The sequence below is a fragment of the Bos mutus genome, chromosome 1 (genome assembly GCF_027580195.1).
Source record: "Bos mutus isolate GX-2022 chromosome 1, NWIPB_WYAK_1.1, whole genome shotgun sequence".
Taxonomy (NCBI): Eukaryota; Metazoa; Chordata; class Mammalia; order Artiodactyla; family Bovidae; genus Bos; species Bos mutus.
Window position 1 is genome coordinate 23,086,528 of NC_091617.1, and position 26,313 is coordinate 23,112,840.

Here is a 26,313-nt window from a genome sequence, read left to right on the forward strand (position 1 = left end):
AATGAATACTCAGGACTGATTTCCTTGAGGACAAACTGGTTGGATCTCCTTGCAGTCCAAGGGACTCTCAAGGGTCTTCTCCAACACCACAGTTCAAAAGCATCAATTCTTCAGTGCTCAGATTTCTTTATGATCCAACTCTCACATCCATACATGACTACTAGAAAAACCATAGCTTTGAATAAACAGACTTTCATCAGCAAAGTAATGTCTCTGCTTTTTAATATGCTGTCTAGGCTTGTCATAGCTTTTATTCCAAGGAGTAAGCATCTTTTAATTTCATGGCTGCAGTTACCATCTATAGTGGTTTGGAAGCCCAAGAAAATAAAGCCTGTCATTGTTTCCATTGCTTCCCCATCTATTTGTCATGAAGTGATGGGACCAGATGCCCAGATCTTAGTTTTTTAAATGTTGAGCTTTAAGCCAGCTTTTCACTCTCCTCTTTCACTTTCATCAGGAGGCTCTTTAGTTCCTCTTCACTTTCTGCCACAAGGGTGGTGTCATCTGCATATCTGAGGTTATGGATATTTCTCCCCCGGCAATCTTGATTCCAGCTTGTGCTTCTTCCAGCCCAGCGTTTCTCATGATATACTCTGCATATAAGTTAAATAAACAGGGTGACAATATACAACGTTGACATACTCCTTTCCCAATTTGCAACCAGTCCTTTGTTCCATGTCTGGTTCTAACTGTTGCTTCTTGACCTGCATACTGATTTCTCAGGAAGCAGGTAAGAAGCTCTGGTATTCCCATCTCTTGAAGAATTTTCCACTGTTTGTGGTGATGCACATAGTCAAGGGCTTATATGTATACATATAAAGATATATATACATATATATTTATATAATAAATATATTTTGTTTATTATATTAATATATTATATATTTATTATATCATATATCATATATTATATAATATAATATTAAATATTATATAAATATATATGTATATCATATAGTCAAAGGATATATGTATACATATACATATAACTGATTCACTTTGCTATACACATGAAATTAACATAACATTGTAATTCAACTCTACAGTGATAAAAATTAATAGTAAAAAATAAATAGTAAATAAAGGCATTAAACTGCCATGCCCTCTTGTTCTTACCTTTAGGTAATAATTTAAAAGAAATTCTTAAAATGAATTTTTAAATAGGTCAGAACATTTTTTCAAAGCAGCCTCAACTGAGCCCTAAGGTGCAATTGAGGTGTGTCAGGAGCAGCAGATTGGCACGTGGTGGTAGGATAATCTTCACCCTCTGCCTTCTCCACCCATCTCCATACTTCAGTTAAAGAAGTTTGGGTTATTACATTGAGATTTCTGTTACTGCTGTATTAAAAACTGTTCTGCCACTAAAACCAATGAACCCAGTTCTTTCCAAAATCTTTTCTGAGATACTGTGGTTGAAGAAAACCTGGATTTCAGCTCCAATATTCCCCTGCAGTCAAATTATGGATAAACTAAAGTGCATGCTTTCTATCTGATGCATTTATTTGTCAAATCTCAGGAAGCCATATTAGCCATATAATCTCAGGCTGAGAGTCTCATCATATTCTCATTCTATCACCGTCTGCATAAGATGCCACTAGTAAGTAGTTTGAGGGATGAAGTATATTACCTTTGGGTTAGATCAAATCCTGAGTTTTGGAAGAATTAACAAACAACTATATCTAAATCCTGTATGCTGCTGCTGCTGCTAAGTCGCTTCAGTCGTGTCCGACTCTGTGCGACCCCATAGATGGCAGCCCACCAGGCTCCCCCATCCCTGGGATTCTCCAGGCAAGAACACTGGAGTGGGTTGCCATTTCCTTCTCAATGCCTGAAAGTGAAAAGTGAAAGTGAAGTCGCTCAGTAAAACCTGTAACTATATATTTATATTCATCTGACACTAGGAAATTCAAAATACTTTGGTGATTTTACCAACATTCAAATCAAAGTAGTATAATTACTAGATAGTAAAATCCCAAACAGAAGCTTTTTTTAGGTAAATCTAGTTAAGTAGTTGGAGAAGGCAATGGCACCCCACTCCAGTACTCTTGCCTGGAAAATCCCATGGATGAAGGAGCCTTGTGGGCTGCAATCCATGGGGTCGCTAGGAGTTGGACACGACTGAGCAACTTCACTTTGACTTTTCACTTTCATGCATCGAAGAAGGAAATGGCAACCCATTCCAGTATTCTTGCCTGGAGAATCCCAGGGACGGGGGAGACTGATGGGCTGCAGTCTATGGGGTCACACAGAGTCAGACACGACTGAAGTGACTTAGCAGCAGCAGTTAAGTAGTATTATGGTGAACATCAGCAGAACCAGAGGTAATACTTATTTTCTAACATGCTAATCAGAAATGGGTGTGAAAATGCAATTAAAATAAACATGAATATAAATTAGATAAACTTTATATCAATTTCAAACAAACTAAAGGAGAGGGCAATGGCAACCCACTCCAGTACTCTTGCCTGGAAAATCCCATGGACGGAGGAGCCTGGTAGGCTGCAGTCAGTGGGGTCAAAAAGAGTTGGACACGACTGAGCGACTTCACTTTCACTTTTCACTTTCATGCATTGGAGAAGGAAATGGCAACCCACTCCAGTGTTCTTGCCTGGAGAGTCCCGGGGACTGGGGAGCCTGGTGGGCTGCCGTCTATGGGGTCGCACAGAGTCGGACACGACTGAAGCAACTTAGCACCAGCAGCAGCAGCAAACTAAAACTTATACAGCATCAGGATTATAACTGAAGCAATATATGGAAATAATTGTGTTATCCAGGTTTTGTTTACCATATGACACGGCAGTTTTACAGTTTATAAATCACCACCTACACATCATTCTAAGAAAATGCCTTTGATTATCTCATGCAACTTGAGGACTTTGGCTCCAGGTTTTAATCAGTGCCAGCAAGAGTTAAGAAAACTGATTTATTGGCTCATTTTCTGCTGTGACTGTTCACATTTGTGTAATGTTTAAACTCCTCTAATCTCTGCAAAGCCTCTGTAGTTCAGACTTCCTCCAGAAAATATTATCTGTTGAGGACTAATAACCTTTAACGTAAAAGCCAATTTTTCCTGGATCTTGTAATCCCCTCAAAAGTTGGCAGATTGTTTGGTCAGAACTTTGACAAAGTTCTTCATCATTTTTATTCACTCTTCATACTGTTTATACACCACAGAGGCTCCTCTGTTGGATCCAGGCATACACAACTTCCTATGAACTTCTCCAAATCCTAGCTGTGCCCCCAAGGTTTGACTGATGATAGGTGTTGAGAATCTGATTCATATTTATAGTAAGAGAAGCCTTTACTTACTGAGCCAAATAGCTGACTGAGATTGGACGGACTCACTTGCTCAGTGTACCACTGAGGCTGGTTTTTTTCAATCTTGGTATTTGATCTCAAAGGAACCCATAGGAAAGAGATTTGAAATATAGGCTTTTTTTTTTTTTTTTTAGATTTGTAGCTTGTTACCGGAGAAGGCAATGGCAACCCACTGCAGTACTCTTGCCTGGAAAATTCCATGGACAGAGGAGCCTGGAGGGCTATGGAGGGCTACTGTCCCGGGGGTCACAAAGAATTGGACACAACTGAGTGTACATACACACACACACACACACACACAAAAGGAAAAGAATTTTTAAAAGAAATGGGAAAGAGGGTGATCAGAGTGAAGGTTTAGGATTTTGTTTTGTTCTGTTTTTCAATTTTAGATAGGATAGTCAGGGAGTTTGCCCAAAGGATGACATTTGAAGAAAGAGACAAAGGAGGTGAGGGAGCAAACTTAGGGCAGACTGCTCCGAACAGAGGGAATGACAAATTCCAGGTGCCTGAGAAAGAAGTGGAAGTGGAGTAGGAGAAGAGAAGTAACAAGGAACTGAACAAAAAAAAGGGGAGGGGCATTTAGGCCACTGTAAGGGCTTTGCTTTTACTCTGCCGATATTAGGAAGTCATTTAAGGATTCAGAGCCAAAAATAGCATCATCTGAATTATTGTTTAACAGGATCACTCTGCATTGGGTACAGACTAGAGAGAACCGAGGGACAAAATAGACAGACAAGTTAGGAAGATACGTAAGAATCCATGAGAAAAACCATGGTGGGTTACTGTACCAAGAAATGTATACACAGCTTTATTCTAACTACAGTCCAACAAAGATAGATACTATTGTCAACCTTTTTTGTTAAGTATATCGAGGCTCAGAAGACTGAAATCAACAAATGTGCTAAGTATATTGTACAATCAGGATTTGAAGCCAGTTTTATTCTGTTTCCAGAGCCTATATGACTTATCACTACAATTTACTGCCTAACATCATGTGAAAACCACTACTAGATTAACTTGTTTTAAGGTGGGAATAACAATGGGTGTTTTGCTCCCACCTCAAGTGTGTCTTCGGAGAAGGCAATGGCACCCCACTCCAGTACTCTTGCCTGGAAAATCCCATGGATGAAGGAGCCTTGTGGGCTGCAATCCATGGGGTCGCTAGGAGTTGGACACGACTGAGCAACTTCACTTTGACTTTTCACTTTCATGCATCGAAGAAGGAAATGGCAACCCATTCCAGTATTCTTGCCTGGAGAATCCCAGGGACGGGGGAGACTGATGGGCTGCAGTCTATGGGGTCACACAGAGTCAGACACGACTGAAGTGACTTAGCAGCAGCAGTTAAGTAGTATTATGGTGAACATCAGCAGAACCAGAGGTAATACTTATTTTCTAACATGCTAATCAGAAATGGGTATGAAAATGCAATTAAAATAAACATGAATATAAATTAGATAAACTTTATATCAATTTCAAACAAACTAAAGGAGAGGGCAATGGCAACCCACTCCAGTACTCTTGCCTGGAAAATCCCATGGACGGAGGAGCCTGGTAGGCTGCAGTCAGTGGGGTCAAAAAGAGTTGGACACGACTGAGTGACTTCACTTTCACTTTTCACTTTCATGCATTGGAGAAGGAAATGGCAACCCACTCCAGTGTTCTTGCCTGGAGAGTCCCGGGGACCGGGGAGCCTGGTGGGCTGCCGTCTATGGGGTCGCACAGAGTCGGACACGACTGAAGCAACTTAGCACCAGCAGCAGCAGCAAACTAAAACTTATACAGCATCAGGATTATAACTGAAGCAATATATGGAAATAATTGTGTTATCCAGGTTTTGTTTACCATATGACACGGCAGTTTTACAGTTTATAAATCACCACCTACACATCATTCTAAGAAAATGCCTTTGATTATCTCATGCAACTTGAGGACTTTGGCTCCAGGTTTTAATCAGTGCCAGCAAGAGTTAAGAAAACTGATTTATTGGCTCATTTTCTGCTGTGACTGTTCACATTTGTGTAATGTTTAAACTCCTCTAATCTCTGCAAAGCCTCTGTAGTTCAGACTTCCTCCAGAAAATATTATCTGTTGAGGACTAATAACCTTTAACGTAAAAGCCAATTTTTCCTGGATCTTGTAATCCCCTCAAAAGCTGGCAGATTGTTTGGTCAGAACTTTGACAAAGTTCTTCATCATTTTTATTCACTCTTCATACTGTTTATACACCACAGAGGCTCCTCTGTTGGATCCAGGCATACACAACTTCCTATGAACTTCTCCAAATCCTAGCTGTGCCCCCAAGGTTTGACTGATGATAGGTGTTGAGAATCTGATTCATATTTATAGTAAGAGAAGCCTTTACTTACTGAGCCAAATAGCTGACTGAGATTGGACGGACTCACTTGCTCAGTGTACCACTGAGGCTGGTTTTTTCAATCTTGGTATTTGATCTCAAAGGAACCCATAGGAAAGAGATTTGAAATATAGGCTTTTTTTTTTTTTTTTTAGATTTGTAGCTTGTTACCGGAGAAGGCAATGGCAACCCACTGCAGTACTCTTGCCTGGAAAATTCCATGGACAGAGGAGCCTGGAGGGCTATGGAGGGCTACTGTCCCGGGGGTCACAAAGAATTGGACACAACTGAGTGTACATACACACACACACACACACACACAAAAGGAAAAGAATTTTTAAAAGAAATGGGAAAGAGGGTGATCAGAGTGAAGGTTTAGGATTTTGTTTTGTTCTGTTTTTCAATTTTAGATAGGATAGTCAGGGAGTTTGCCCAAAGGATGACATTTGAAGAAAGAGACAAAGGAGGTGAGGGAGCAAACTTAGGGCAGACTGCTCCGAACAGAGGGAATGACAAATTCCAGGTGCCTGAGAAAGAAGTGGAAGTGGAGTAGGAGAAGAGAAGTAACAAGGAACTGAACAAAAAAAAGGGGGAGGGGCATTTAGGCCACTGTAAGGGCTTTGCTTTTACTCTGCCGATATTAGGAAGTCATTTAAGGATTCAGAGCCAAAAATAGCATCATCTGAATTATTGTTTAACAGGATCACTCTGCATTGGGTACAGACTAGAGAGAACCGAGGGACAAAATAGACAGACAAGTTAGGAAGATACGTAAGAATCCATGAGAAAAACCATGGTGGGTTACTGTACCAAGAAATGTATACACAGCTTTATTCTAACTACAGTCCAACAAAGATAGATACTATTGTCAACCTTTTTTGTTAAGTATATCGAGGCTCAGAAGACTGAAATCAACAAATGTGCTAAGTATATTGTACAATCAGGATTTGAAGCCAGTTTTATTCTGTTTCCAGAGCCTATATGACTTATCACTACAATTTACTGCCTAACATCATGTGAAAACCACTACTAGATTAACTTGTTTTAAGGTGGGAATAACAATGGGTGTTTTGCTCCCACCTCAAGTGTGTCTTCGGAGAAGGCAATGGCACCCCACTCCAGTACTCTTGCCTGGAAAATCCCATAGACAGAGGGGCCTGGTAGGCTGCAGTCCATGGGGTCGCTAAGAGTGGGACAGGACTGAGCGACTTCACTTTCACTTTCCACTTTCATGCATTGGAAAAGGAAATGGCACCCCACTCCAGTGTTCTTGCCTGGAGAATCCCAAGGATGGGGGAGCCTGGTGGGCTGCCGTGTATGGGGTCATACAGAGTCAGACACAACTGAAGCAACTTAGCAGCAGCAGCCTTTCCCAAGGTTTAATAAGGCTTGAAAATATGTTAGGATGTTATTTCTAGTTATTTCATATTTATTTTTGTTGCTATAGTGAACTAAATATTTTTCTATCATATTTTATGTTATTTTCATGGGGTCAGTAGCTCAGTTGGTAAAGAATCTGCCTGAAATGCAGGAGACCTGGGTTCAATCCCTGGGTCAGGATGATTCCCTGGAGAGGGAAATGGCAACCCACGCAATATTCTTGCCTGGAAAATCCTATGGATAGAGGAGCCTGGAGTGCTATAGTCCACGGGGTCACAAGAGTCAGACACAACTTAAGCAACTACACCACCAACAGTACTTTTTCTATATTGTCTCTATAACTCTGCTGCTTACTGGGTGTTCCAGTTTCCATAAAATATTTTTGTTGATTATTTTGTGTTATCTAAGCAGATACAATGGCAATGACACAATGACAATGTTGTGTCTTTCTTTTTACCACATGCCATCCTTATTTATTCCTTGCTTGTGCACTGGTAAGTCAGTGACAATAACATCCTTATCTCATTGCTCACTTTAGTGGTGTATTCGTAATACTTTACTATTAAGTATGATGTTTGTTGAAGGTTTCTGGTGGATACTGTTTATCAAGTCAGGGCAACCCTTTTCCATACTTGCTAAGCAATTCTGAACGTGTTTTGAATGCTATCAAATGCTTTTCTGGCATCAAAGTCTCAAAGTTTACTTTTTCACTTTTTACTTAATGTGGCTGATGAAATTTATATAATTCCAAATATTTACCCAACTTTGTGTTTCTCATTATATATATATATATATATATATATATATACACACACACACATATATATTTCCTATTTCTGAATTTTCTTTGCATTGCTTTGCTTAGAATTTTATACCTATCATAATTCACACAAGTAATCTTCCCATAATATTGAACATTAGATTTCTTTTGTGCTAGTATTTCCTGAGTTTGTTGTTAAGGATATGCTACTTTGTAGAAGTAAGTTGAGATTTCTGTATTTTTCTATGTCTTGAATCAGTTGAAATAACTTAGGAATCATTAGTTTTGATTTTTAATGAAAGTCAGTATAAAACCATTAGAATTTAATATCTTTTAGGAGTGAATATCTGACTACTTCTTAGTGTTTTCTATGATTGTAGATCTGTTGGATCTTTCGCCTCCTCTTGAGTTGATATGGATATTAAAATGTGGGAATGACAGGAGTCGTGTTGGAGTGGGGGAGAGTGTTCGAGTAAACTCTAGTTGATAGTTTCAAGACACAGAAAGTACCCAGGATGACCAAAACAGCTGTTGGTAGATGGCTGGGTTTAATGGTATAAACTTCATAAAACTAAACAAAATTGGGGACAGAAGAGGAGAAATAATTGTCCAGATGTCACTGAGGAATAAGGAAGGAAGAAGCATCTAAAGCACATTGAGCTCAGTGAAAAAGTTTGTGGGAGGTAAAGTTTCCTCCACTTAATAGGGTATCAGCAGAAGCAGTATTCTCACCAGAAATAGCTGTTTTAGTTCTGTAACATTCAGAGAAGAAGGTGATAATTCTGAAGGTGATTGGTGATGGGGGCACATGAGTTTCAGAGCATGCTTTAGAAGTGTCTGTGGGTCCAGAGAGGTGAAGGACTGGATGAATTCAGAGACTGTGTGCAAGACTGAAAGTCTCTGTATTGAAAGATGCCCTGGGAGCAGAGTTTCTGGTGACATTGATGGGATACGATCTGATAGATTTTTAGGAAGAGTGTGAGTGTGATAATGAAGCTGTAAGTATTGGCATTTTATGGAGAGCTGGGAAATGTTTTGCAGGAACCTGCAGAATTCTGCATCAGTCTCTGGTTCAGTACCCCAGTCCCTGCGTGGAGACCATGAAAGGAGGAATAGCAACAGTACACAAAGATCCGGGGTCCTGGGCAACCTCACCAAGAGCATTTCTGGCTGTTCTAAATCTCTGTGGTCATGACTTTCTGCAAACTCGATGCACCTACCTCTGAAAAGTTCTGGTTTCTGGACTATGATGCCAGTCATTATGACCTTTTGACCCTTCTCATATAGTCATCACCATAATCTCAAATCATGCATTCTACTCTTAGCTGTCATTTTCTATCTGTCCTCTTTACTCCATCTAGTGCTCAGATGCCAACAAAAATTCCAAGTCTTTCAGACTGTCAATTCATTGTCTGACACTCCATAATGCCTTCAATTCTGTCCTTACTTGACTGAAATTTTCTGCTCTAACACAATAATTAATTTCTCAGATACATCCTCTTCTGTTTTGCCATGTTTCCCTTCATCTGCCCTACTCATCTGGCAGAAACACAACTCATGCTAAATTCCTCTCTTACTCTTCACTTGTATAGTTGTAGAGAAACACATAATCAGACTGGCTTTACTCATTTTAGGTTCATGACCGATGACCTTCAATGGAGCCAGAAACTCCTCTTTCATTTCTCGAGTCAATTCATTTTCTGTCTTTATGATATGAATATTTCAAGCCTTTCCGACTCTCCTCAAACTCACATGACATCCTCTTCCCTCCTTTGCAAAGCCGGTTAATTCATTTTGCTTATATATTGAGGAAATTAAATATAAACAGTTAAAAATAATTTCCAACAGCTCTTCAACCTACATTCTTCTTTACTTGTACACTGCTGACCAACCTCCTGCCTCAGAAGGTAACTATTCTGGGTTCTGCCTAAACCAGCTCCTCCAATTGAAACACTAGATGCTATGCCATCCCTAGATATATCTGACAGTTTTATTAATAAGTAAAATTAAATTTGTGGCCGCCTTTTTTAAAATACACACTGTATTTTCAGTTATTTTTGCAATGTAATTATTGTCACTTCACAGTATGACCAGATGCTTGCATGTATGAATTCGTTTAATTCATTTCTCCATCATTAGAGAGGAGCAGGATGATCAGCGTAACCTTGAAGATCAGTCAGTTCAGTCACTCAGTCATGTGCTATTTGTGACCCCAATGGACTGCAGCACGCCAGGCTTCCCTGTCCATCACCAACTCCCGGAGCTTATTCAGACTCATGTCCATCGAATCAGTGATGCCATCCAACCAGCTCACCCTCTGTCATCCCCTTCTTTTCCCACCTTCAGTCTTTCCCAACATCAGGGTCTTTTCCAGTGAGTCAGTTCTTCGCTTCAGTATCAGTCCTTCCAGTGAATATTCAGGACTGATTTCCTTTAGCATAGTACTGGTTGGGTCCCCTTGCAGTCCAAGGAACTCTCAAGTGTCTTCTCCAACACCACGGTTCAAATGTGTCAATTCTTCGGTGCTCAACTTTCTTTATAGTCCAACTCTAACATCTATACATGACTACTAGAAAAACCATAGCTTTGACTAAATGTACCTTTGTTGGCAAAGTAATGTCTCTGCTTTTTAATATACTGTCTAAGTTGGTCATAACTTTTCTTCCAAGGGGAAAATGTCTTTTAATTTCATGGCTGCAGTCACCATGTGCAGTGGTTTTGGAGCCCAAAAAATAGTCTCTCACTGTTTCCATTGTTTCCCTATCTATTTACCATGAAGTGATGGGACCAGATGCCATGATCTTACTTTTCTGAATGTTGAATTTTAATTAAACTTTTTCACTCTCTTTCACTTTCATCAAGAGGCTCTTTAGTTCTTCCTCACTTTCTGCCATAAGCGTGGTGTCATCTGCATATCTGAAGTTATTAATATTTCTCGTAGAAATCTTGACTCCAGCTTGTGCTTCATCCAGCTCAGCATTTCGTATGATATACTCTGAATATAAATTAAATAAGCAGGGTGACAATATATGCCTTGAAGTTCTCCTCTCCTGGTTTGGAATCAGTCTGTTTTTCCATGTCCAGTTCTAACTTGCTTCTTGACCTGCATACAGATTTCTCAGGAGACAGGTAAGATGGTCTGGAATTCCCATCTCTTTAAGAATTTTCCACAGTTTGTTGTGATGCACACAGTCAAAGGGATGAAGTAGATGTTAGTCTACTTCAATGTTCAATAAAGACATCGCATCTAGTGTTTCAGTTGGAGAAGATGATTTAGCAGAACCCAGAGTAGTCAAGCAAGAGTTGATGTCTTTCTGGAACTCTCTTGCTTTTTCAATGATCCAACGAATATCGGCAATTTGATCTCTGGTTCCTCTGCCTTTTTTAAGTCCACCCTGAACATCTGGAGGTTCATGGTTCACATACTACTGAAGCCTGACTTGGAAAATTTTGAGCATTACTTTACTAGTGTGTGAGATGAGTGCAATTGTGCAGTAGTTTGAACATTCTTTGTCATTGCCTCTCTTTGGGATTGAAATGAAAATTGATCTTTTCCAGTCTTGTGGTCACTGCTGAGTTTTCCAAATTTGCTGGCATAGTGAATGCAGCACTTTCACAGCATCATCTTTTAGGATTTGAACTAGCTCAACTGGAATTTCGTCATCTCCACTAGCCTTGTTCGTAGTAATGCTTCCTAAGGCCCGCTTGACTTCACATTCCAGGATGTCTGGCTCTAGGTGAGTGATCACACCATCATGGTTAATTTTTGTATAGTTCTGTGTATTCTTGCCACCTCTTTTTGAAGAAAGTAGGGAAAACCACTAGACCATTCAGGTATGACCTAAATCAAATTCCTTACGATTATACACTGGATGTGACAAATAGATTCAAGGGATTGGATCTGATAGACTGAGTGCCTGAAGAACTATGGACAAAGGCTCATGATATTGTACAAGAAGCAGTGATCAAGACCATCCCCAAGAAAAAAGAAATGCAAAAAGGCAAAATGGTTGTCTGAGGAGACCTTACAAATAGCTGTGAAAAGAAGAGAATTGAAAGGCAAAGGAGAAAATAAAATATATACCAAAGAATATATGAATGCAGAGTTCCAAAGAATAGCAAAGAGAGATAAGAAAGCCTTCCTCAGTGATCAATGCAAAGAAATAGAGAAAAATTATAGAATGGGAAAGCCTAGAGATCTCTTCACAAGATAAGATGGGCACAATAAAGGACAGAAACCTTGAAGATAGAAAAGAAGAAATCCTTCAAAATCCTAATAACATCTAACTGAATATACCAGACTGACCATTTCAATTATTTTGTTTTTATAAGCAAAAATTAAGTAATTATCCCAGTATATGAACTTGCAAGTTTATAAAAGGCTCTTTCTAACTGATATGAAAAAGTTCAATTTTTCAATTTAGGTATTGTAAAAAATTCCTGTGAGCAGTGCTTTTCCTTTTAATGGTGTTACTATACTTTGATACTTAGGTATGACTGTCCATTATCTTTCAGGAAAAAAAACCTATTTTCCTCTTTCGCTAAAATTATTACCATTACTTGCATGACAACTTGTTAACTCAATGCATTTCAGATTCCATTAGGCTTTTGGTATACAAATACGGTCTTGACATGTTTTGGTATTTCAAAATTTCATCTCTGTGGATCAAAAATGTGATAACTGAATTACTTAGCAAATTGATATTGCTGTAGACCAGGCTGCTGTCTTCTTAAACTGATAACTGTCTGTTTGAATTATAGATGCCTGTGTATCTTACTATCTTGGATGGGTATGTCAAAATATACAAGAATGTTATTGTTCTGATTTTTTTTTTGTAGGTAATGTTATCTCCAGTTATATTATATAATTTTATTTCAATTAAAAAATGATGGCACCGTGTCTTTAAACAACAGATCTATTTAATACATTTGGAATGTCATTGGCCACGCTGTCTTATGGAAGAGACCTCTTAGAATGAAATATTTTATGATTTGTGCTGAAGTAGTTATAGTAAAATTATCATAGCTAGCTCACATTTGAATAGTTTTAGCCCTTCTGAATTGCAAACTAACTAACATGTTCTAGTCAACTTTAATCTTGCTCACAGACTGAAAACTTATTTTCTCAATACTTCAGAGTCAAAGTTTCTGGAGAAAAGATGCTCATCTAACTCTAGTCACTTCATTTTTTTTTTTTTTTCCTGAATCATTTGACAGGGTTGACTTAATCCAACTGAATTAACTCAGAGAAACCTAATTCTTTCAGTTCAACCAAAGCGGAATTGCATTTGTGTGGAAGAATCAGGGTAGTTTTCTTTTATGTAATTTAGTTTTGGTTTTTGTCCTTTTAGAATAATATTTAAAAATATTATGTTCATTCTTCTCATAATGAGCGTTAGTAAAAATTAAAACTCTAAAAGCAAAAAAAAAAAAATAGACTTTTAGCTCCACGTTGAAGTATTCCTGCCATGGAAAACTATTTTTTATCATTCGTTCTTTTTTTCTATTTCCCATACATCATTGTCGTTTTGATGTTTCTTCTCTTTCATCTATTCTCTTCTTGAAGTATTTTAATGAGCAATTAAATTTAAATTTTCTAAACATAAAAATAAATTCATTAAGCAAATCTCTCAAGTAAAATAATATGTGTTATTGGTAGTATGAAAAACATCCAGTTTATATTTTTCCCTAATCAAAATGCACTGTACCCACATCATTATAGTGAAAGTGAAAGTCGCTTAGTCATGTCTGACTCTTTGTGACCCCATACAGTCCACAGAAGTCTCCAGGCCAGAATATTGAAATGGGTAGCCTTTCCCTTCTCCAGGGGATTTTCCCAACCCAGGGATCAAACCCAGGTGTCCCACATTGCAGGCAGGTTCTTTACCAGCTGAGCCACAAGGGAAGCCCAAGAATTCTGGAGTGGGCAGCCTATCCCTTCTCCAGCATATCTTCCCAACCCAGCAATCGAACCAGTGTCTCCTACATTACAGACAGATTCTTTACCAACTAACCTATCAGGGAAGCCCAACATCATTATAAATATTCAACCAATTTGAAATTTGTGATAGTTCATAGTGTACAGAAGGGTATGTTTGGTGCCAAAAGCATATATTTATTGCCTTTATAGTTATTCAAATTAAGTTACAATGTTTTCCTTATTCATTAATTTTATAGAGCATACATTTTTATGGCAGAGTGCTATATAATTTCTTTAGTGATTATAAGATGTATCTAATTAGGACCAACTGTATGTGTAAATGGCCTTTGCTTGTGGCTCAGATGGTAAAGAATCTGCTGCAGTGCAGGAAACTCAGGTCCAATCCCTGGGTCAGGAAGATCCCCTGGAGAAGGGCAGGCTACTCACTCCAGTATTCTTGGCTGGAGAATTCCATGGACAGAGGAGCCTGGCAGGCTGCAATCCATGGGATCACAGAGTTGGACATGACTGAGCAACTAACACTTTCACTTTTTTTTCCCCATATGTTTATATATAATGAATATAATGATAATGGCAAAAAAAAAAAAAAAAAAACTTTGAGAACAATGGTAGGAATCTTCAGAAAAGGAAAAATCACTTTCCTTTGGGTTCTTAAAAACTCAAGTTCTTGGGAGTCTGCAATATTAAGCTTGAAATAGCTAAAATAGCTTCAGAAAATAGTTAACATCATAGAGCACTTGAGATTAGGTTTTACATTCCTGCTCAAGAAGAGGTTTCATTTATTCAAGTTTCATTGTTTTAAGTGTATTTTATTTCATGATTTGGAATAAGATGTTATTAAGTAACTACATTTGGGTAGCTCAAATTCTCCCTAGACATTTGGCAAAATTGCACTTCTAGCTCGCTTGACATATTGCACTTGGGAACCAAAAGAATCTATCCTTTTCCTCTTGGGACATCTTGACTTGCCTTCTAATCCATCATAACCGTATAGGGAGACCTCACCTCTAGTTGGAATCCTGTACTTGACCCACCCCCGGGAGGCCAGTACTTTAATTGCAATGTCGCTGCCAGTTTAGTATATTTAACGAATGGACTGTTGCCTCTATCTCTAGAAGAAAAGTCCATTCCTAACCTTTCACCCACTTCAAACCTATTAGTTTCTACTGTAAACATTATTTATGCTGTCAATTTCTGAGAGTAAGACATCAATATTTCTCCTTTGAGAATTCTGTTATATCATTTAATATTGTCTATCTTTAAAGGTAAAACAAAAATAAATAAACTACTGTATCTAACAACAAAACTGAACAAAATGATCTTTCCAATCAAAATGGTAAAAGAAGTTTCAACCTTAAACTTTTCTAGGACTTGAACCCAATGATTTTGTTGATAAATATTTGAGAATAATCAGGATTTTTTTTTAACTTTTAGGGAAAACGTGGATATTTCTTAAGCTTTAAATTTTGAAATATGCAAATATCAGATCTTGACCTCTTTCTGTAAGTCACTATATTATTGATGAGTGAGGTAAGAGTGCTAAAGAGTGCTAAATTACCCTTAAGTCTCAGTCCAGTGTGGATGGCTGTCACTATGATATGTGAAAACTAAGCATTCTACCCCTAGAGTCCTTTCAGGTCTTTTAGTTATAGATGGGTCTAAAAACATGATGGACAAAGTGTCCAAAATCCAAGAACCTAGTTTGATTATGATATATGAACCATATGCAAAGCAATTTTCATTTTCACTTCATATTTATGATGGATCTATCAGTAGTTGGAATAGGACTGAAATTTAGATACACATTACAAATGCTAATTTTATTCTTGTGTAACTGCATAACAACATCAGGAAACAGCTGCCTTCACAAAAATGCTGGCTTTAACTTATACTAAAGAGAGTTTCAGCAATTTTGCAAAACTTTAGAACATCCCAGTGCATTTTCTGGATGATTTGCATGAGGCCTGGAAAATGTATCCATGAAAATGTCTAAGGCACAGGAGGCTCATCTTCTCAAAAGAGCAAAACAGAGGGTATGATACTGACATCAATACTAAGCACATAGAAAAAGCGTGCCCTGCTGCAGTTGCAGATGTCCATATAAAGTGCAGTCACAGTAAGCCAACCTACATCTCTTGATGCTGTAGAGAATCACAGTACTAGTTAGAGAGTCCTGAAGATCAAATGGACCCTATCAATGTGGATGTGCAGATTTCCCTTTGTGAAGGCATGTCCTAGTGACCTGATTAAAATAATTGTTCAAGGACAAAGTAGCCTCCATTTTTTTAAAGAGTTGGCTTTGAAATATAGAGTTTATATATTGCTGAATAAATTAATAGGTATTAACATGGAAGCTCTCTCTTCAGTTGGATGTCCAATAGAAGAATCCAATCTTGGCAATGTGCTTGTGTGCTCAGTCGTGACTGACTCTGTGCAATCCCATGTACTGCGGCCTGTCAGATTCCTCTGTCTATGGAATTTTCCAGGCTGGAATACTGCAGTGAATTGCCTTTTCCTCCTCCAAGGGATCTTCCCAACACAGGGATCAAACCCACATCTACTGTATCTCCTGAATTGGCAAGCAGATTCTTTTACCGCTGAGCCTTCTGGGAAGCCCAATATTGACAACATGTTTTTGTATCTACAGTTAATTGAATGATTGATGATAAACCGCAAGAAAGCTGCTGGCTCACCATTTATAAAAATGTTCAGTATACTTATTTATACTTTTGTAGTTATTGTACCCAGTTTTCAGAGTTGGGGTGTCACATCTGCATACTCTTGATGGTGTGAGAGCTTCCTTATCACTGAAGGGTCTGAGTAGAAATGTGGTCATTATTTCTCAAAAAGGATATGAAGGTTGGTTCTTTTCTTCCATGGAATTAGCAGCAAAATATACATATTGCTGAGTCTTTGATGTATTTAATTATATAATTTAAATTATTGTATCTAATGGGAGAACATAGGATAAAAGACTCCTGTAAAATAAGCTTATATTCTGGCAATTACATATATATCCTATTATATAAGGGCATATTTTTAAGTGTTCTTTTACAATTTGAACTGTCTTTATACTTTTAGTATATTTTAACATAATTAAACCATATAAATCATCTTGAAATGTAAAACAAAAAACAATACCTATAGATCTTATTCCAAAAATTCATGTAAAGTAAGTATTAAATTATAATTGTAAAGCAAATATACTTATGAACGTACATTGAATTTATAGGTAATACTGATGAAAATTTAATACACATTATGTCAAATTCATTTTATACATATATATAATTGCTATTTTATCAACACACATTGTACAATAATGGGCTAACGTCTTATAGTTGGTACTCATAATCTTGTTTTACCATTTTTTATTAATAAACATTGATAATTCCCAATTTAGGTTTAGACAAAAATATATATGCATGTCAACAGACCCTTTCCTCTGCCTTAAATTCAGTTTTAGGGGAAATTTACTTAGTTTTAATCACTTCAGTTATTCTCCCTACGTTTGTTTGAGTACAGCAAAGTTTCCTCCAGCAGTATGTATCATGGTGAAGAGAATCGTTACATTAACATAAACGTCTCTCTGTATCCAGGATCATCTCAAGGTCTTTAGTAATATAAATGTTTCTTAGAAATACATGTTCTACCATATACAGTATACAAAGGGAAACTACAGTATTTCTAGTTGGCATTTATTACATTCCAATTACGGGGATAGGCATGGATTCCAAGCCAAGAACAGAGCCTGCTATCCATGTGTTTATCAGGAGAGAAGAATGGGTCATGTGATAACCATAAGAAGTGGAAGAAGGGTAATTGGACACCGACTGCATGTGTTTCCAAGATCACCAGTGACAGATGCAGGATATGCTCAACCATTCCTCTGCTTTCCTCAAAGAAAAATCTCTTTTTTATAGCCAATCTAGTGTAGCACCATTATTAAAGGCAGATTTTTTTTTCAAAGGGGGAGGGAAAAGTTTTGATAGAGCTCTTGATCTGGCATTTAAAGGTCTGTTTACAATTTTTTTTTCCTCAACTGTTATCTTTAAAAATAAAATAGGGTACTTAAAAAAGAAAAGACCTAACCTAGTTCCTAAGTAAAAATCATGCACATTCTTATATTTGGAGAAGTATATTAAGTGAAGGACTTTCTTGATCGCTCAAACGGTTAAGCATCTGTCTACAATGTGGGAGACCCGGGTTCGATCCCTGGGTCAGGAAGATCCCCTGGAGAAGGAAATGGCAATCCACTCCAGTACTATTGCCTGGAAAATCCCATGGACAGAGGAGCCTGGTAGGCTACAGTCCATGGGGTCACAAAGAGTTGGACACAACTGAGCGACTTTACTTTACTATTAAGTGAAGAAAATCTGTAGTATAATAACTACCATAAAAATGTATTTGGATTTAAATGCTTAACACCTAAAATCTGAAAATTAAATTATCCTGGATTTATGTTTTATTTCACGATCTGAGCCACAGTCAGCTCCCAGTCTTTGGCTGACTGTATAAAGCTTCTCCATCATTGGCTCCAAAGAATATAATCAATCCACAGTCAGCTCCCAGTCTTTGGCTGACTGTATAAAGCTTCTCCATCATTGGCTCCAAAGAATATAATCAATCTGATTTTTGTATTGACCATCTAGTGATGTCCATGTGTAGAGTCATCATTTGTGTTCTTGAAAAAGGTGTTTGCTATGACCAGTGCGTTCTCTTGGCAAAACTTGGTTAGCCTTTGATCTGCTTCGTTTTGTACACCAACGCCAAATTTGCCTGTTACTCCAGGTGTCTCTTGATTTCCTACTTTTGCATTCCAGTCACATATAATGAATAGGACATCATTTTGGGGTGTTAGTTCTAGAAGGTCTTGTAGGTCTTCATGAAAGTGAAAGTGAAGTTGCTCAGTTGTGTCCAACTTTTTGTGACCCCGTGGACTGTAGCCTACCAGGCTCCTCTGTCCATGGGATTCTGCAAGAATACTGGAGTGGGTTGCCATTTCCTTCTCCAGGGGATCTTCCCGACCTAGGGATTGAAAACCCGGGTCTCCTGCATTACAGGCAGATGCTTTAACCTCTGAGCCACCATAGAACTGTTCAATTTCAGCTTCTTCAGCATTACTGGCCAGGGCATAGATTTTGGATTGCTATGTTATTGAATGGGTTACCTTGGAAACAGAGATCATTCTGTCATTTTTGCGATTGCATCCAAGTACTGCATTTCGGACTCTATTGTTGACTATGAGGGCTACTCCATTTCTTCTAAGGAATTCTTGCCCATGTAGTAGACATAATGGTCATCTGAGTTAAATTCACCCATTCCAGTCCATTTTAGTTAGCTAATTCCTAAAATGTCAATGTTTAATCTTGCCGTCTCCTGTTTGACCACTTCCAATTTGCCTTGATTGATGGACCTAGCATTCCAGGTTCCTATGCAATATTCCTCTTTATAGCATCAGACTTTACTTCCATCACCAGTCACATCAACAACTGGGTGTTGTTTTTGCTTTGGCTCCCCCTCTTCTTTCATTCTGGAGTTATTTCTCCAGTGATCTCCAGTAACATATCGGGCACCTATGGACCTGGGGAGTTCATCTTTCAGTGTCCTATATTTTTGCCTTTTCATACTGTTCATGGGGTTCTCAAGGCAAAAGTACTGAAGTGGTTTGCCATTCCCTTCTCCAGTGGACCACATTTTGTCAGAAATCCACCATAACCCATCCATCTTGGGTGGTCCTACACAGTATGGATCTTAGTTTCACTGAGTTAGACAAGGCTGTGGTCCATGTAATCAGACTGACCATTAGGCCACTAGACCATTCAGGTATGACCTAAATCAAATCCCTTATGATTATACAGTGGAAGTGACAAATAGATTCAAAGGATTAGATCTGATAGACAGAGTGCCCGAACAACTATGGATGGAGCTTCTTGACAAGAAGCAGTGATCAATACCATTTCCAAGAAAAAGAAATGCAAAAAGGCAAAATGGTCATCTGATGAGGCCTTACAAAGAGATGAAAAAAGAAAAGATGCGAAAGGCAAAGGAGAAAAGGAAAGATATACCCAAATGCAGAGTTCCAGTGAAGAGCAAGGGGAGATTAGCAAGCCTTCCTCAGTGATCCATGCAAAGAAATAAAGGAAAACAATAGAATGGGAAAGACTAAAGATCTCTTCAAGAAAATTAGAGATACCAAGGGAAGATTTCAGGCAAAGATGGGCACAACAAAGGACAGAAATGGCATGGACCTAACAGAAGCAGAAGATATTAAGAGGAGATGGCAAGAATATACAGAAAAACTATCCAAAAAAGATCTTCATGACCCAGATAACCACGATGGTGTGATCACTCACATAAAGCCAGACATTCTGGAATGTGAAGCCAAGTGGGCCTTAGGAAGCATCACTATGAACAAAGCTAGTGGAGGTGATGGAATTTCAGTTGAGCTATTTCAAATCCTGAAAGATGATGCTGTGAAAGTGCTGCACTCAATATGCCCACAAATTTGGAAAACTCAGCAGTGGCCACAGGACTGGAAAAGGTCAGTTTTCATTCCAATCCCAAAGAAAGGCAATGTCAAAAAATTCTCAAACTATCACTCAATTGCACTCATCTCACACACTAGTAAAGTAATGCTCAAAATTCTCCAAGCCAGGCTTCAACACTACCTGAACCATGAACCTCCAGATGTTCATGGTGGATTTAGAAAAGGCAGAGGAACCAGAGATCAAATTGCCAATATCTCTTGGATCATTGAAAAAGCAAGAGAGTTCCATAAAAACATCTACTTCTGCTTTATTGACTATGACAAAGCCTTTGACTGTGTGGATCACAATAAACTGTGGAAAATTCCTTAAGAGATGGGAATACCAGACCACCTGACCTGCCTCCTGAGAAATCTGCATGCAGGTCAGGAAGCAACAGTTAGAACTGGACATGGGGAAACAGACTGGTTCCAAATAGGAAAAGGAGTATGTCAAGGCTGTATATTGTCACCCTGTTTATTTAACTTCTATGCAGAGTACATTATGAGAAATGCTGAGCCGGATTAAGCAAAAACTGGAATCAAGATTGCTGGGGGAAATATCAATAACCTCAGATATGTAGATGACACCACCCTTGTGACAGAAAGTGAAGAAGATCTAAAGAGCTTCTTGATGAAAGTGAAAGAGGAAAGTGAAAAAGTTGGCTTAAAGCTCAACATTCAGAAAACTAAGATCATGGCATCCGGTGCCATCACTTCATGGCAAATAGAAGGGGAAACAGTGGAAACAGTGTCAGACTTTATTTTTCGGGGCTTCAAAATCACTGCAGATAATGACTGCAGCCATGAAATTAAAAGACACTTGCTCCTTGGAATAAAAGTTATGACCAACCCAGACAGCATATTAAAAAGCAGAGACATTACTTTGCCAACAAAGTCCATCTAGTCAAAGCTTTGGATTTTCCAGTAGTCATGCATGGATATAATAATTGGAGTATAAAGAAAGGTGAGTGCCGAAGAACTCATGCTTTTGACGTGGTGTTAGAGAAAACTCTTGAGAGTCCCTTGGACAGCAAGGAGATCCAACGAGTCCTATCCTAAAGGAAATCAGTCCTGAATATTCATTGGAAGGACTGATGCTGAAGCTAAAACTCCAATACTCTGGCCACCTGATGCAAAGAGCTGACTCTTTGGAAAAGACCCTGATGCTGGGAAAGATTGAAAGCTGAAGGAGAAGGGGACAAGAGGAATGGATGGTTGGATGGCATCACTGATTCAACGGACATAAGTTTGAGTAAGCTTCCGTATTTGGTTATGGACAGGGAAGCCTGGCATGCTGTGCTGCAGTCTACAGGGTCACAATGAGTAGGACATAATCGAGGGACTGAACTGAACTGTTTTATTTCACAAACATTTGATGAAGCTCTTTCTATAAGCTAACTTTTTGAAATTATACTTTTTGGATTAGTTTCTTTGATAACCATTTTCTTTCTATAGAAAAATGATGATCCCTTAATTTTCAAGGGTATGACCTTGATCTACATAGATTTATTTGACATAGGTGCCATTTATTCATTTATTTATCAAGCAAATTTGAGCACCTGTTGAGTATGAGACATTGTTCATGGTGAATTTCTTAAACAAAACCCTCACCATTATCAAGCTTGCATTCTCTTCTCTTCCTCTTTTTGGGGTGGGGATAATTTCACATCTTATTGCTTAGTCACATAAAGTTCTTTAAAATTAGATGAATATTAATTATTATAATTATATACCATATATATTATATGTTATAATATTTTCTGATGTGTCTATGAAATTAATCAATAAACAATCAATAATTAGAATAGAAAAGAGTTTTGTTTGAGCCAAACCAAGGACTGGACCAGAAACCCCCTTCCCAGATTACTCTCAGAAGCTGCTCCAGAGAAGCTGGATAATCCATACAGTTTTATATCTTATGAGAACTAAAAACATTAAACTAGTCAAGGCTTCATGTCTCCAAGGTTTCAGAAAACAAAACAAAACATTCCAGCATGTAGCCAGCAAGTCAGCGTGTCCTTGACACACGCAAAGTGAGTCTTGTCATCAAAGGAAGACCAACATTGGTATCATAGGGAGAGGCATTTAATCTTTATTTTTAAGATGGATAATCCTTTACTTTTGGTCAATGTGTACTTTTCTTTAATAATCAAAGCAGATGTACTATGTAGGCTTGATAGGCCACAAACTGGCTAAATATAGCATAAATTTTAAGTCACCTCATGTGTAATCCCAAATGACTTCCCTGTGTCTCAGTATGTGAAAATGTATTTGATCAGAAGCGTCAGGGATTATGCCTATGGTACGATACTGATGGCAGATTTCATGACCTTCTGTCATGGAAATGGATCATTTTCCAAAAGTTTGCCTGACTTATTTTGAATTTGACTATAATCTTAGATTGCTGGGAGAAGACCTTTGTATCACAATTGATTAGAAGGTATGTCTCTTAAATGGGCTTCCCAGGTGGCTCAGTTTTGAAGAATCCACCTGCCAAGAAGGTGACATGGGTTGGATCCCTGGAGGGATCCCACATTGGGAAGATCAAGGGATTCCCTCATTGAGAAGAGTCCTTGGAGAAGGAAATGGCAACCCACTCCAGTATTCTTGCCTGGGAAACCCCATGGACAGAGGAGCCTTGGTGGGCTACAGTCCAGGGGTTGGAAAAGAGCTGGACATGACTTAGCAACTAAACAACCATGTCAGTTAAGGTGGTGTGACATGTGATAATGTGCGTAATAAGAAAGTTGGGCCAACTCATTAAAAGTATCATCAGTATAAACAGATTCTGGATTGTCATTTTCTCAAGACTCCGGAAGAAGATTTTTTTTCCCCCATAGCCTTTGACAAGAGTTAGAAACAATTAATATAACGATTTTAAAACTCCCGTAGGGAAATAGCATGCCAGCTAAGGCTAAAATTTGGGACCAATGCTGCTAGCCTATATGTGAAAACAAAACAACACATTACAAGAGAGGCTGGTGTTGATTAGTAAGAAATAAACATTCCTGTGGTTCATTTGAAGGCAAATCTGTAGTAGTCAGCAGAGAATACGTGTGACTACATCTGAAGGTTGGAATTTTCAAGTTCCTGTGTGCACTGAGAAACTGAGTGCCACAGCAATGCAGATGAAGAAAAGATGGTGTCGGATGCTTTCCTTTTCCATCTGGTGTTTTACAGCAGCTCCAGTACTATTGCCTGGAAAATCCCATGGACAGAGGAGCCTGGTAGGCTACAGTCTATGGGGTCGCAAAGAGTCGGACACGACTGAGCGATTTCATTTCACTTTCACTATGCTCACAGTTACTCTTTTTTTTTTTTGGACACCCAAATCTTTTATTGAGGGGACAGTTGGGGGAGGCCTCTCACTGCACAGCCTGTTCGTTGGCGCTGCTTCCTGAGTCCTGTGGCTTCATCACGTCCGGCAGCTCAGGTGGGCTAGAGAAAGGCTCGATGCGCAGGGCCTCGAATGCCTCATCTGCCCTGAAGGCTAGCCCCACAGTGGCGGGGGCCTGAGGCCGTGCTGTCTGGCTGGTGAAGCCACACTCGCCCAACGTCTTGCCGTCATCCAGAAGCTGGTCGTCCTTGTACAGCCGCTGCTCATCCGGCGGCCGCTTGAGGATATCCTCGACGATGCGCTTCAGCTCGAACACGGTGCTCGACTCCTTGGCGTCCGTGAAGATGGTGGTCTTGTGGCGCCGGATCATGAGGAACACGTCCTGGGGGCGGGCCGGCGTGAGCGCGGAGCCCGGCCCCCACCCCTCCCCCGCGCGGCCCCGCGGCCCCGGCCCCGGCCCCGACCCGGGCCCGGCCCGGCGCCCCTGCCCCCGCGCCCGCTCACCTCACAGTTACTCTTAAAGGAAAATAGAATGAAAGAAAAAACCACCTTCACAGTGTCATGTTGTTTAGGCTGAATAGTCTAAGCCAAATTATTACTTAGGAATAAATTAAATATTGAATAACACAGAGTCCAAACACAAATTAGATACACTCGAGGGAAACGTCTCACTACAACGATAGCCCGAGTTAATTCTACTTGCCTGGAAGCAAGAAGCTAGTGCTACCAGTCCCAGGAAAGAGGGTTAATATGTATTTTGCCATTTCCACCCTGTATTAAATTGCAACAATCCCAGTATTCTCTACTACTCCCCCTAATTTATTTTTATCCGTGAATGTAGTGCAGGAGACCCGGGTTCGATCCCTGGGTCGGGAAGATCCCCTGGAGAAGGAAATGGCAACCCACTCCAGTACTCTTGTCTGGAAAAGTCCATGAACTGAGGAGACTGGTAGGCTACAGTCCCTGGGGTTGCAAAGAGTTGGACATGAATGTATTACCAAATAACACATTATATATTTAACTTTTTTTTTAATATTATTTCTCTGGCAGTGGAATATAAGCTTCACAAGGGCATGGATTTTGAAATATTTTGTTTCATTTTAAATCCCTCGCTCATAGTAGGCATCCAATATATATCTTTGAAAGAAATAATTTATTAATCTTGTAAATTTAATTATGATACAGGGGATATGATAGTTTATGTAACAAATATTTTTTCCAGACACATTCTGAGAAACAAAGACTGTTCTGAGCCCTAACAAGAGATTTGTTAATTAATTCACTCGTCTTTTACCTAGATGCTTGAGAAATATAACTTTTAAGATATTTTAATATAATTTAATATTTTAAGAAATATGTTCACATATGTATTTTACATACATGCATAAAACATTTGATCACATGTAAGTTTTCAGTAATTATTTTCTTTTTTTTTTTTTTACTTAGTTTGGCTCAATATAAAACTTTTTCTTACTCTCCCCTCCTCCCTCCCACCACAGGCACCTAAGAATAATCATAAAATTCTTCCCAAAACACAGGAGTATTTATATGGAGAAGAACCATGTACTTTTTATTATATTTCAAGTTTTTTTTAAGGATTAACTTTTAAATGCATTTGATATATGCCTCTGCTGCTAAGTCGTTCAGTCATGTCCAACTGTTTGCAACCCCATGGACTGTAGCCCACCAGGCTCCTCTGTCCGTGGGATTCTCCAGGCAAGAATCCTAGAGTGGGTTGCCATGCCCTCTTCCAGGGAATCTTCCCAACTCAGGGAGTAAACCCACGTCTCTTATGTCTTCTGCACTGGCAGTCAGGTTCTTTACCACTAGCATCACCTGGAAAGCCCATATTTTGTGCTAGGAAAAACATCATTCAAAAATGGAATTATAAAATTTAAAGGAATTATGCATCAAATAGACACTACAACAAGAGGTTGTGGGTTTTGTGAGTTATGGAAAAAGCAATTCTTCACATTTGCTTCAATGCATATTCTCATAGTAATATTGCTATTCATAAATATAGCAATTGCATTATAGGTAAGCTGACAGAACCTATTGAAGCAAGATTTTATTGAGATATTTTACTCTCTTAATAAGATTTTACACTTAAATTCTATCAAAAGAAATGATTCTGCAAAAGATTCTGTTTTGCACTTATTTTTTCCCACTTGGTGTACCAATCTCATATCTCTTGAGTCATAGATCTGCACAATTCCACACCTTTCTCACTGCCTCCACTTGCTGTCAAGTGAGCTTGACAATTCTTCTTTCCTTATCTCAGAAGTTCTGCAGTTAAGAATGCGCTCCTGTAGTCCTTTTAGTCTAAGGATATATCTAAGTTTCTTCCTGAATCTTTGATATGCCTGTTCTTCTCCCTGCATTTACCCTGTGAGTGTGAGCCTTCAACGGCAGAGAAAAATCTCCTACTTTGTATCCCCAGGAACACTATCTTTGCCCAATTTGAGTTTGTGGCTGAATTTCTTCTGCCACCAACTGTTATTTTTGCCTTGTGTTTCTCTTGCCTATGGCTAACTCTGGTAGTAGTATTCTTTATATCTCATATCTTATCTTCCAAGTGCACTCTTTGAGAGTTTTGAAACATTGCTTCTGTAAGTAATGAAAAATATGTTTTTTAGAAACATGCAAGCTACTTCTAAATCTTTCTCTTTTTTAAACAACATAAATACCACTG

General features: G+C 38.8%; 1 pseudogene; it reads right to left on the reverse strand.

Moving 5' to 3' along the window:
- Positions 1-23,593: 23,593 nt before the first annotated feature.
- Positions 23,594-24,069, reverse strand: LOC138987579 (elongin-B pseudogene; annotated as a pseudogene).
- Between the last annotated feature and the right edge of the window lie 2,244 nt (positions 24,070-26,313).